The sequence below is a fragment of the Spinacia oleracea genome, chromosome 5 (genome assembly GCF_020520425.1).
Source record: "Spinacia oleracea cultivar Varoflay chromosome 5, BTI_SOV_V1, whole genome shotgun sequence".
Lineage (NCBI taxonomy): Eukaryota > Viridiplantae > Streptophyta > Magnoliopsida > Caryophyllales > Amaranthaceae > Spinacia > Spinacia oleracea.
The window spans coordinates 111776591-111790983 of record NC_079491.1 but is presented as its reverse complement, the minus strand read 5'-3'; the positions used below and the strand labels follow the sequence as shown (position 1 = coordinate 111790983).

The 14393-nt window shown below is 36.6% G+C and overlaps 1 long non-coding RNA gene across 1 annotated transcript; it reads left to right on the top strand.

Moving 5' to 3' along the window:
• The first annotated feature begins 8776 nt into the window (after positions 1 to 8776).
• LOC110779814 (uncharacterized) lies at positions 8777 to 11793 on the top strand. The gene is made up of 4 exons (XR_008921581.1): positions 8777 to 8956; positions 9194 to 9250; positions 10260 to 10357; positions 11413 to 11793. It is a non-coding gene; the product is annotated as an uncharacterized lncRNA (long non-coding RNA).
• The last annotated feature ends 2600 nt before the right edge of the window (positions 11794 to 14393 follow it).

Below are 14393 nucleotides of genomic sequence, written 5' to 3'. Positions count from 1 at the left end.
TAACCTATATTATATGTCAAAGAATTTAGCTGGATTTAGTATCTACTGAAACTAGATGAGCTAAAGTTACATGAATAGAATTCAATTGGGAATTATTCTACAAAAGAATTTATCATGTATGATATAATATGAGGATCGCCAAAAACGTATCGTATGACTTTAGGCATGACGAACATATACCAATCTCTATTGATCTAAGTGAAGATCAACTAGATTGATATCAAGAATACTTATGGAACTTGAAAAGTTACATAGGAATAGTTCTTGATTCAAGGAAATAAAGATATGCTAAATATTGATGCTACACGCATAAACACTGGCACAGGATCAAGCAAGACCCTTTGGAGTTAACCATTGATAAGGACGAGCTATAGAGCATCGTGTTTTGAAATGGCAACATGGATTGGAGACCATGAGTTGTTGCGTGGGAAATTAAATATTAATGTTCTAAGATACAGCTGGAAAGTCTTCCACATATCCGTGAACTGCTTGGATAAGTAAATCCAAACCAAAGCATCACTAGCAACCTATACAGTTGAAGTAGAAGTACTTATTGCCTAAGAAGCAATAAAACTGAGTTGTTTACATTAAAAAGTTCTTCACTGAACTTGGCTGGATCACATGTCTGCTGACTTGATGGTTCTTCATTGCAAAATGCGTAGAACCACTATCGAAGTAAGAAAGACTAGATCACATACTAAACAAACTCAAAAGATCTTATCATCATATCTCGAAGAACATTCGATGAAAAGGATATTAAGATTAGCAAAGCATGATAACTAAACCTATGCAACAAGTGAGAAGCAACACTCACATTGTAGCACTGGAAATCAAGCATAGCTTTGAATTCCATGAAATGTTTTAAAGATGGGGTTAGAGGCCCATGGTTGTAAAACGTTGGGGTTGAACATTTATCATATATGAAATGTATTTTTCATATTCCATTTAATCTTGGTTTAGTATTAAATGATGAGTCCCTTCAATTTGACGAAATATTCAAGATAGACTGTCAGGACCAGTCCTGTGACTAAGAAATGTCTATCAAGTGAACTTGAATGTCAAAAGTTGAGAATGGTCCCTGGTCGGAGTTTTCTATAAAGATGGACGCATAGAAAACGTTAGACGACTAGAATGCAAGATGACTAATAGTTCTGTTTCTTGAACTATGTGGACATGGCAATGTCATAATCATTTGCGTAGATACTTACTTTGGGAAGACTAGTATCGGACAAGACCTATGAAACTTTACTGTAAGAGATGAAAATCTGTCATAAGTAAATTTCATTAAAATTATTAGACACTAAATCCTCAATACCTGAGTGATTTGAGATTACTTGTTTGAGAACTGGTTGCTTTGACGTTGACCAACCGTCGCACCGTAAAAGGAGGCTATAAAGGCAACGCTCAGGTAATCACCTATCAAACGAAGTCTAATCTCAAGATCGCAAGATTGGGATTGTCCTCCCATAAATCGGGATGAGATGCTTAAAAGTTGTACAAGGCCACTCGGAGAGCTAGAAACTGTGAAATGCATGGCCGTGCTCGGATGAATCATAGGCTATGATTATCTGTTTATTTGATCAGTTGAACTCTGAAACCGAGGAACACCTCTGGACATAATAAGGATGACAACTCTTACCTTATGTTCAAGAGCAAGCATCGAGCGACAAAGGAATTAGGAAATGCACACTTGTCCCTAAGGACAAGTGGGAGACTGAAGGAAATAATGCCCTTGGTCCAAGTATGCATTCTATGTTAAGTCTAATAAATGCGGTTCAATATTAATTAACAAGTTAATAATTCAGTGAGATCAAGTGAGCTGAATGCCTAGCTAGAGGCCGCTTCAGTTCAAGTGGAATTAATGATATTAATCCACAGATTACTCTTGACTGAACCCGTAGGGTCACACAAATAGTACGTAAACGGATCAAGTATTTAATGGCATTAAATACTCCATCTATGGATATTCGGAATCGACGGATCTTGGTTTCAGTGGGAGCTGAGATCGTCACAGGCAAGAAATGAATACTCCGGAAACGATGATATTGCCGGAAACGGAAATATGGATCGTATCGGAAATATAAATATTATCCAAGTCGTAGATGTTGCCGGAAACGGAAACATGGTACGTATCGGAAAATATTATCGGAAAAGGAAATATTGCCGGAATCGGAAATATTGCCGGAAACGGAAATATTGTCAGAATCGGAAATATTATGGGAATCGGAAAATAATTCCGGAAACGGAAATATTAAATATTTGTTCGAAACGGAAATTAATTCCGGAATCGGAAATATTAAATGTTGTTCGTATCGGAAATGAATTCTGGAATCGGGAATTTAATCGGAAGCGTATCGTACGAATTAGCATCGGACGAGGCCCGCTAGACGAAGGCCCAGCACGAAGCCAGGCCATCGCCCAGCGAGCCGCACGCAGCAACGCACGCCTCGACCAGGCCCAGCGCAAGGCCAGGCTCAGCCAAGGGCGCGCGCGCACGCAGCACCGCACATGGGTTGTGCGCTTGTCGTGGGCCGCAAGGCCTGCGCGGGTGCACGGCTTGTACGATGCGTGTGCGGGAAATCCTAATTCTATTAGGATTCGTGCGAAGATTAAAATCCTAATCTTATTAGATTTGCTTTATTATTTAGAGTCCTAATAAAGTTCTAATTAACAAATCCACATCCTAGTAGGATTACAATTCCTTTTCCATAGCTCTATAAATAAGGGCCTAGGGTCATTATTTATATACAAGTTTTCAAGTATTCAAAGCTAGGATTTTTAAGCAGAAAAATCAGCCATAACTCTTGCCCATTTAGCCGAAAATAAGTAGTACCTTAAGGACGATTCTAGTTGGTCAATCTTAAGGCGGATCCGGACGTGCTGTGGACTATCTACGGAGGGACGACACTTGGAGTCCTAAAGACTTGTTCTTGTTCGGTTCGGGCGCAGCTAGGGAAGGCACGCAACAAAGAGTATGCATCCAAACTATGCTAAATGATTATGTGTAAATAATATGCTTTCCTGGCTTTATGGTTTTTTCCGCATGATTTGAATTGTCATATGTATCATAACCTAACATTATTCAGCTCCTCGTAACCCCTTTCAATGACTGTCCTCACAGAAGAATCAAGAGCAATATCCAAAAATATTAGATCCTTCAGCCGATTGTGAGATTCGAACAACAATGGTCGGAGTTCCTGTCATGCCTCTAGTAATGCTTGTGTATTATTAGGTCGGATTTAGGCAAAAGTGACTTATTTAAACCAAATTAGAGATAAAGTGAACCAGAGATGTGAAGATGCATGATCTAGGTACCTCAAGCAGTGGCTCCACATTCTTATCTTCCACATGTACCAAAATAAACTGAAGCAAATCCCGCAAAAAAAAAAGGATATACAACATTACTTGAAAAGTGTACCTAGCATACATATGACATAGAACCAACAGGGAAGCAAGCAACAGAAATGGACAGCAGTAAAAAAAGATTACCGGAAATGCAGCTGGCAATCCAGGAAGAGGATCGATATTCACGCGAACCATGAAGCCTTGACCCTGAGGTTATCATATATAAAATATCATGTCTTCAAAAAAGAACTGAGTAAGTGAGCAGTATAGAAGAATGCAGGTGACTGACAATACCTCAGTTTTGTATCCCATGCAATTTGAAATAGCAGCCTCCAGATCTGCTCCTGAATGAATTGCTTGCATAATCCAACTGAAATCTTTCTTCTTCGCATACTTGTGTTGCGTACTTGTAGGCTTATTCTGCTTCCTGGTCTTTGTTGTAGTAAGCACTACTGAGTCTTTGCCTCCTGCTTGAACAGACACAGTCTTGGGGTTTGCAATCCCTTCAATAATACAAATACGAAAAAACAGGAAGTCACTAAGCCCCGGAATCATATAAATATTATTATTATATATATACAAAAAATAATCTTCTAAAAGCATTTTTCCGGTTATGGTCTGCATGATAACAAGATGAGTGAGGCCTTAAATGAGCTCAAGACCGACAAGAAGGGGATTTATCTTTATCTTTACCATTCATTAACCTAAAAAAATTAAGAAAACACAATTGAAAGTAAAGAGACGAAAGTAAAATACACATTTCTTAAGTAATGTCTAACAATATGAATAACCACCGATTAACCGTAATTCATAACCATGTTGTAACAACATCAGCATTAAAGGGAGCAAAGGGTATGTATCCAACTTCGAGCATGAAAACAAGATTCAATCTAAAAACTACCCAATAAAATTGTACCATACTTGAAGAGACCCAATACTAACTTGCCCTTACCATCAAAAAAACGCAGAATGGTGATACTCCGTACCTTTTCCAGTATTGCAGTTCAAGAAATATTTGCAATATCCGCAACAATGGGAGATTCTGCAGCAAAATCCATATTAAACAAATGCATCAGCAAAATTCCCTAAATCGAAATTCAGTAGAAACTTCAAAAAGGAAAAAGCTTAAAAAACAAAATCGACATAATTCAACAAATTTCGACAACATTTACCTACTTTGGCCCCGAATTCAACAAAATTGAGAGAAATAACATTGAAAATAAATTATAAAAAAAAATAACCTAAAAGGACCTGAATCGGTCTCTTAACCGACAGAAACCCAGAAATTTATGTCAAATTAACATGTTAAACAGAATAAACCCTAAAAATAATCACCAACTAAACATTATAAATCAAACAAATTCGAAGAAAACAAAGGGTTTATGAACCGAATTCTTACCGCAATCAACGAGGCAAAGGTAGAACAATGAGCGAAAGTGGAGTTGATCGTCTTTCTCTCTAGAGTTGAACCCATTACATTATTTCAAAATAATCGACCAGCATATCCAAAAAATGAGAAAGAAAAGGAAAAAAATGGTGAGATTTAGAGATAGAAATATACTTTTGCACGAGGGGAGTTGGAAGGAACCATATCGAAGTTCTTTTTCGAAATCCCATTGAACGATTTGGAAGAAACAAAGAGATAGAATTCTAGGGTTTGAAATGGACGGAGAGTTCTAGGGAGAGAAGGAGAGTTAACAGTGTTGCAAATGACGTTTTCTCTACTAGTGAATAGCTTCTGACCCGCAGAGTGGTAAGACTGGATCACTTTTCAATGTTACCAGATGGGTGGATACCTATATAGAAATGATTCTTCGTAGCCATTGCATTTATTAGTTTTTAAATTCTTAAAGCTAACCAGTCAGCAGTTTTATCTGTGTTTTCCATTTGTGGTCGTTTTCGTTTAAGCACTTCACCTACCATCCCAAGAATATAATTCATTCTTTCCTCCTGTTATGAATTACTCTTCTGCTATATTTCTTACACTTCTGTTGTATTCTTATTTGGTAATTTACATTATAAATACTTATAATCCAAAAATTACTAGAGTTTGTTTGCAACTAATTAAATTGGACTATTTGAATTTGATCTTTTTTTTAATCTTTAAATCAATATTAGAATTTTACCAGGATTAAGAGCTGAAATTACTGAGATAATCTGATAATCCAGTTCAGAAAATCAGAAAATGAATTGAGTTTTGGTTTTAAATTTTACCCATAAGCATTTTGTTATTTTCATGTTACTGTCATCGTGCTGTTGCTTCATATTTTATATTGGATTGTTGCTTTCTTTTGATCTTCAAATAAATAATTTAACAATGAAAAACCTTCAGTAAAATGGATATCACCAATGGTGGGGTCTAGATAGGGTCAGTCTTCCAAATGTTCGGAGCCTTACCCTAACCTGTAGTATTATTAGAGAAGATGTTTCTGAGAGTATACAGAAATCACAACCACATCAACAACGCTAAAACAGTGACAAATCCCTAAAGAAAAACAATTAATCAACTACCTACAGCCAAATAAATAACAAATTAATCAATAAGTTCAACAATCAAACAATTTCAACCATCAATCAAGACCTAAAAATGCGAAAATCAAACGAGAGAGGAAAAGAAATAACAAATTAATCAATAAGTTCAACCATCCAACAATTTCAATCAGTAATCAAGAACACAAAAATGCAAAACTAAAACGAGAGAGAAAGAGGAAGACCTCAATTTCGGATAATTGCAAGGAAATCCCAGATAAATCCACCCTTCTCGGTGTTATAGGCGGTGGGAGTTGAAAAAGAACAATTTCAATCATTAAGCAACAGCGTTCGCGGTGTTATAGGCGGTGGGAGTTGAAAAAGAACAGAAAACCTTGCGCGGAGGAGAGAGCAAGTTACCGCCGGTGAGATATGCGGTGGGAGTTGAAAAGCTTTAGTTACCGCCGGTGAAACGTTTTCCGATGGCCGCGCGGCAAAGGAGCAAACCGAAGATGAAGAAGGGAGTTAATGGGGGTAGGATTTGTGTAGATTAGGGCAGAAATTGGCCATGGAGATTCGAAGGTTTCACTGGATATTTTTTCTGGAATTCGATCGATCTAGATCTGCGTAGTACAAGGAGGTTTTGAGTGAGTGTTTGAAATTAATTGCAGCAACCTCAAAGGCCAAAGTTGCAACTATTTAGAATTGCAGCAATCGACAAGCGCGTGAGTTGCAATTTATTCCCCTAATTGCAACTTGTACAGTCTCTACGCGCTGCGAATTATCTTTTTCCAAAAAAAATTGTTTTTTCGCAACTCGGGGTCAATGAATTCGCTGCGAGTAGTTCATTTAATAGTAGACCCGCGTTGACCAAACCTATTTTGTAACCCATATGACTTGCGTGAGTTGCAATTGATGAGTTGCAAATGACATTTTTTCTAATTAGAACATTTGTTGGATCTGTGTTTAAAACAATTGGTTTAACAATTTCATATTTAGGAAATTCTACGTTTCATACTCATTTAATTTGGTTTAGTTTTAAATGATAAAAGTCCAAGTGATTCAAGCATTCAAATGGGATGTCAAGATGGATTATTTGACAAAGAAACACCCATAAGTGACCTTGAATATTGAAGTCACAAAAGATCCCTAATCCAGGTCATTGAAAGGTTGGACGAACAATGACTAACGAAGATTAGATTGCAAGTAGATTTATAGGTCAGTGTCTTGAACTAAATGAGACTTGAATGTCAGAATTTTTTTGCATAGATACTTATTGGAATTCGTATCGGATTGAGCATGAGAACACTTTAAGATATTAAAGTCATGTCATAAGTCGTTATCATTAATGGTGATTAGAACCATTCCTAAAAATATGAGTAATTATGATTTCTTGTTTGAAGTTTAAGTCGCTTTGATGCTGCTAAATGTCGCACCGTAAAAGGAGACTATAAAAGCAGTATTCAGGTGCATTATGAATTAAAGTAAGTATTCATATATTACAAGATTGGATTTTCCTCCTATATTTTATAGGATATGGTGTTGTTGTGTAACAAGGCCTCTTGGAGAGTTAGATACTGTGAAAATGCATGGCCGTGCTAAGAATGGTTAAGGCTTAACATTCTGTAAAAGTTTAATAGTTGAACTCAGTAATCCGAGAAACACTTCTGAACCAAATAAAGATGGCTTGGACCTTACCTTATATTTAGCAAGTAACACTAAGCTACAAAGGAATGTGAATGCACACTTGTCTAAAAGACAAGTGGGAGACTGAAGGAAATGTGTCCTTCACCCAAGGTGAATTAGTCTAATACCAAGGTTCAGATTAATTACGAATGATTAATTCAATAAGATCAAGTGATCGGAACATCTAGCTAGAGAAATATTTCCCATCAGTGAGTTCTAATCCTTATTAGGCTCACAGAGTCACAGCTTACTCTTGACTGAACCTACAAGCATGTGCGAAGCTACGTGTGGGCCTAGGTAGGCCATAACCCCCCCCCCCCCCCCTTAAGATTACAGAATATATAATAAAAGTAGCACTTATGAGTTACTTCTTCTCCCTTAGCTGAGTTGGTATGAATGGCTAGCTGCCAAAATGCAGGTTGCATGTTGCATGTTCGATTCCAGTGACTTGCATTTCTTGGTTTTTTATTTTCTGTTTTCTATTTTTTATTTGTAATACTTGATAAATCTATCATTCTTTGTTTACGAAATCCATTATGAACTTATTTTTCGTTTCTCAAACTTCTTTTATTGTTTTCATTACATTTTATTGTTTTAGTGCTTTAAATCACTACTACAAAAACACCTTTATAAGTCACCCTTTTAGAGTCGCCTCAAATTAATGTGTGACACCAAAACATTTAAAGTCCCATTTTATAAAACAGGCGACACCTTGCTAGCAGATATTTTAAAGAGACTAGCGTGTCGCCTGTGCTATAAAATGAGACTCTTAAAGTTTTGGTGTCGCACATTAGTAACAGGCGGCACCTATTTCTTCTATATATTTTTTTTTCAATATTTTTTTTTAAAATCAAATAAATACTTTCAGTGTCGCTTGTGTTAAAAAATGAGACTCTAAAAGTTTTGGTGTCGCACATTGATAACAGGCGACGCCTTTCTAAAAAAAAATCAAATGAAATTCTTTTAGTGTCGCCTGTGATATGAAACAGGACTCTAAAAGCATTGGTGTCGCATATTAAAATAGACGACACCTATCCCTCCTTTGTTTTTCTTAAAAATCATAGGAAATAGTTTTAGTGTCGCCTTGAATTATTTTACGAAATAATAAGCGACACTATATTACAATTACTAGCATACATTACATCCGAAAAATTAATTAAAAAATAAAATTACGGGACTAAGAGTCTAAGACCCGAAAAACTAACTAAGGGGTTGTTCGATAACGGATGTTGTTTCGCGTTTTTCGATTATTTAATAAAAAATGTGGAAACAAAGTTGTTCGGCTACAACGTTTATTTTAAAAAATAACTGGCCTTTTTTTGGCCAAACCTAAAACCACAAAGTGATTTTGTAGTTTTCGTTTTCTTATATGCGACTTGTATTCATCCCCTCTCTGTAGATCTCTCCACCTCTGATTCGCTCACTGTCGTCTTAATTCAAGGAGTATACTGTACAGGTATGGAGGTTTCTTCATCTTGTTCTTTTCTATTCACCTTGAAATCACCCCTTTCTTCTGGGATTTCATGTATTTTTTTTGATTTGAACTGAAAATTTGGATGATAAATTGGGTTAGTTATGTATTCAATTTATCTGTCGAAATTTTCAATTGTCTATTCATCTCTGTTGATAAATTTGGGTTAGTTAATTTATTTTCAATTGTCTATCAATCCCTGTATTCATCCCCTCTCTGTAGATCTCTCCACCTCTGATTCGCTCACTGTCGTCTTAATTCAAGGAGTATACTGTACAGGTATGGAGGTTTCTTCATCTTGTTCTTTTCTATTCACCTTGAAATCACCCCTTTCTTCTGGGATTTCATGTATTTTTTTTGATTTGAACTGAAAATTTGGATGATAAATTGGGTTAGTTATGTATTCAATTTATCTGTCGAAATTTTCAATTGTCTATTCATCTCTGTTGATAAATTTGGGTTAGTTAATTTATTTTCAATTGTCTATCAATCCCTGTTGTATGAATTTTGTCATAAATTCCGATTCTTCAAATTTAAGAAATTGTAAGTTTGGGTTTCATAATTTTCCCTCGATTATCTGTTCGTAGTGTTAGACTGTTAGGTCCATTAATTTTTCACTCCTACTTAATTCCTTTTAATTTCAAATTAAATCTACTTTGGAATATTGCTATAGAAAATACAAAGCTATAGAAAATACTGACATTACTGAGATGGATAGCAAAAATAGCATTAAGATTCTAGAGTACCCAAAAGGGGAGCAATGAGGGTGAAAATCATGGCTGTGGACCTGAATTTCACCTTTCAATTTTTATTTTAGCTTGTACTCCAAATGTGTGCATTGTTATTTGTGGCTATTGTGCCCAATCGTATGCAGGCTATCAAGAGAAAGGCAATGAACATAGAATATAAGATTGCCATGAACATAGAACAGAATGTCTGATATTGAGGGTTGTTACCCAATTATTTGTGGTAAAAGTTTTTATTTCATGCCTTATTGATTGAGTTGTCTCATAACATGTGCTTTGTTCTCATACACGACATAACTATTAATGACTCATAATCAATGTCTCCAACTGTCTTATAAATGATTCATGGAAGCTTATGATTGATTATGATGAATAATGTTCTTATGAAAGTGGCAACAAATGCATTGCAAAATGTGGCTTTGTCCATCTGATGGACCTCTAGGATTTATTTTAGATGTATGTCTTACAGCTTATGATCCTTGATTCCTTTTTTATGTTTCTATTATTGGTAGATAACATTTTTTTGGTTGATTGTTTGGCAGGTAAGCCTTCTGAATCAAGAAGTTATAATTGAGAGATACAGTCAGAAGTGGGATATCAGTTAACAAACTCCAAAGAGACAAGAATATTTGAAGAACAGGTAAAAAATATACCTTATACTACAGAAGATCAAAACCTTTCATTAATATAGGGCTTACAAGTTGCAACTTTCTTGTTGGTTTTACTCAGGACATTGTTCTGCGATTACTTTTGCAAAGAACATTAAGTATGCAATACCTGTAGGTTGTGGCTGGTTACTTTCACTCTCTATCTTAAAAGGGTCATCTAGTCTTCTAGTTGTAATATATAAATTAATATGGCCTGCAAGCCTGCAATAGGATGTGTTCTCCTTGGGTCTTTCTTTTAGAAATATTAGTATCTGAGTACAATGATGATTGATCGCCGGCTAATTTCACTCTCATATCTATACCTTCATCTTCTCCATTTCCCTCACACATCAGTCTCTTTTGTCCTCGCTTGTGTTTCTAGTCATAAGACAACCAAAAATCAAATCTAAGTCATGTACTTCCACTTCAGAGTCCATTTAACTTTGCTCTTAAGCATTTAGTGAAATTGTGGATTCTTGTGATGAGACATTGGGACAACACAAAATAAAGAGATTAAAATATATGGAGAGAGTGAGAGAAGAAAGAGGGGGAGGAACTCCGGAAGAAGACCAGGGAAGAGTTTTTCTTGTTTAAATGGTATTATGTTATCAGATGATCCTAAACATCAGGGTCATTTCAGATTCGTGTTAAACCCATAGTTCACTCAAGCTTATTCCCTATAAACAAATTAACCTTAGCAAGATAGAAAATCCACAAAGAAAAAAAGAGACCGAAAAAACGGAGAAAGAAAGGTGCAGTAGCTGATTGCTAGTGTAAAAGATTAACTAAGATCACAACACCGATCTAAGAGAGAGAGGGGGGTATTACCTTGGGGCATCAATATGTACTCATTTTATTCAGGCTCGTCATTGAATTTAATATGTCCCTTGTGAAAGTAGCTAGTGTTACTTTGATTTTGCAACTCTCTATTTAATTTATGTGTTGCCATGACTTGGTTGTTTGTTTAGCTGATGCTGTTATTGTTTGATTGGTGAAGGATGTTTTTTCGGCTCTTTGTTGTTACAGGTGCTTGTTGTTGTCCTTGCAGGTGTGTTACACTGGTGTGCCTGCTTCTGGTTTAGTTGATACTTCTGTTGCACTATTGTTTCTGCTGCATTGATTTTCTATGCTCTGCTGCTGCTGGGGTTTTGCAGCTGCTTCGTATAGTGTTGACGCATTCTGTTGCCCTGCTGGTGCTGCTTGTATTCTAGCTTCTTTGTTTTGTTTTTTTTTTTGCTCCTGGTGCTGTAGCTTCTTTGTTTTGTTTTTTTGCTGGTTGTGTTAGTCGGTTTGGGATGCAGGTTGTGCTCCCTTAACTGAGATGTTTGTTTCTTTTTTTTTTTTTTTTGGATATTAGGTGTATTACTTCCTTTTGGTAATATATTTTCTCTATGTTACCAAAAAAATAAATATATAACACACTTTAGGTGTCGCCTTCTATAATTACATGCAGTAATGGTTAATTAATAATTTTTTTAAAAAAATAAAAGAATACTTCCGCGTCGCCCTTTGGTATAATAGCCGACTCAAAATGGGTAAAAAGATTTAAAAACATAATTCGGAAAATATTTTCCGTGTCGACTAAAAACATAAGAGGCGACTCTAAAGGTAATTAGTTTTAAAAAATAATTTTACAAAATATTTTTCGTGTCGCCTCTTAGTATGTTAGGCGACTCGATTATTAATAAAAATGTCCAAAAAATATTTTTTCGTGTCCCCTATAAACTATAGAGGCGACTCGTATAATTAAAAAAATATATAAAAATAATTCCGGAAAATATTTTTCGTGTCGCCTGTAGAGATTAGAGGTGACTTTAAAGGTTAATTAATTCTTTTAAAATAATTAAAAAGTACCTTTTGTGTCGCCTCTTTGCATAATAGGCGACTTGGAATGATTAATTAATTTTTTATTTTTTTGAAAAATATATCTGTAGTGTCGCCTCTTCTTTAAGAGGCGACTTATATAGTAGTGTTCGTGTCGCCTCAAAGGGGCGACTCTAAAACGCCAAATACTTTTAGAGTCCCTAGCTTCAGAGTCGCCCCATAGGCGACACTAAAAGCAATTAAGAGGCGACTCGCAAAGGTGTTTTTGTAGTAGTGGATTTCTCATAAAGTATTATTCAATGGAAATAGAGAATAAGTTATGTTTTAATACTTAATTTTAGGGAATTAGATAAGTACTCCCGTAAAAAAATTTGGCCCCCCTTGTACAAAAGATCTGGCTTCGCCCCTGCCTACATGGTCACACCAATGACATAAAACAGATCTCCAGATTAAATGAACCGGAAATTCAATTAATGGCTTTTCGGGAAATTAGTTCAGAAAACATAAATGTACAATATGACGTTTGATCGGAATCGTATATCGTATTGCGTATATTTGTAAGTTGGGCGAAACGAATAATCGTATCGTACGACGTTGGATTGTATTGTACTATACGATAAATAAGTTTCCGAAAGATAATTAAGTCGCAACACAAAGAGCAACCTACGAGCCGGAGAGCAAAAGCGCAAGGCCCATGGGGGCACCGCGTATGGAAAAGCAGGGCAAGCTCATGACATGCTGTTGTGGCGCGCAGTAAAGGCACAAAGAAGCAGCCGCAGCGGGCGAGGCCCGCGGCCCAGCTGGTTGTTGTGCATGTTGTTGTCCTCGTAGGCTTGCTAGCTGGCCAAAGGCCATCGGCCTTGGTCTGTTGGCTTGCTTAGTTTGTTAGGTTATTATAATAACCTATACATAAATGTTTTCCATACAACACATATTACACAATGTGAGGGGGTCGAAAAAGCACGAGGCTAATGCGTGACCTCGTCCCTCGTGGGCGTGACGTTTATTTTTGTCAAATCAAGTGTAATTGGATTTCCTGTGAGTTTACACCCAATTGACTAGTAATATAGGAGTCGCCATTCAGTTTTTAACGACAATGAGAAAAACTGACAAAACCCGGTTATCGTGACATAAAGGGAGTGCAATTATGTTTGACCACGACGGCCATAGGTTCCCTTGTGATCCCTGGTGTGGGGATCTCTCAACGTACACCCGCAAGGTAGAGATTGAGAGTTCGGGGGACTGTAACTATCGAGAGGAGTACTCGCTCTTCGATAACTCCAGAGGCAGGATATCCTTACTAACTCAGCATAAGTAATTGAAGGGACATGCGTTAACTATTAAACTAATCTGAATTGATTTTAACAATATGCAACACATAATACTAGATCGATCGTGATTATCTTGTTTAGATTGATTTAAGGGACCTAGTATGATAGTTCAATTTCCCAAGATATTATCTTTGTTAGGCGTGATAGAACAATCAGATTAAATAGTTTAACATTTTTATAAAAGGGCGAGGAAAGCGATTAAATCATGCAAAGGGACACATTACGACGCACCCTTGAGAGGTGCGTCATGGATCTCAGAAAACTAACCACTTTGGCTTTGCTATTTCTCTTTTATTTAACGAATCTCAAGTTTCCGGGCTTAATTCATCAGCTACAAGGGACAGGATACGTTCTGTTCGATTTTTGGATCGATTGCGACAGAACGCGGGATCAATTTCGCAGCGTGAGGCTTAGGCTTAGGGGTTGGAGTCAATACTCAGAATATGAATTGTGTGTTGTGTTCACGTCGAATTTGGGGCTGTATTTATAGAAAAGAGTTCGTGGAAAGATAGAATTTTAGAGCTCTAATCCAAAAGAATTAGGAGAGAACACGTACCCAGGTAATTTCAGCGCCCAGGGCTGGGCGTTAAAGATTTCGGCGCCCAGCTTTGGGCGTTGAAAATGGGATCCAGGCAATTTCAGCACCAAGGGCTGGGCGTTGAAAATGATGTTTGGGCCGAGTTCTTTGTCAGATTTGGACTCTTAGAATCCGGAGTGTTTGAGACTTATCCGAGTCTTTTAGTGCCTATTAACTTTTATGACGGAATGCGTCAGGGCCCGTTACGAACTCTAGGCTCGTTAGGATTTTAATTAATACGTAACTCTTATTTTCGAATTATACTAGGAATAGGATTCCTCTTGCATATTCTATCTC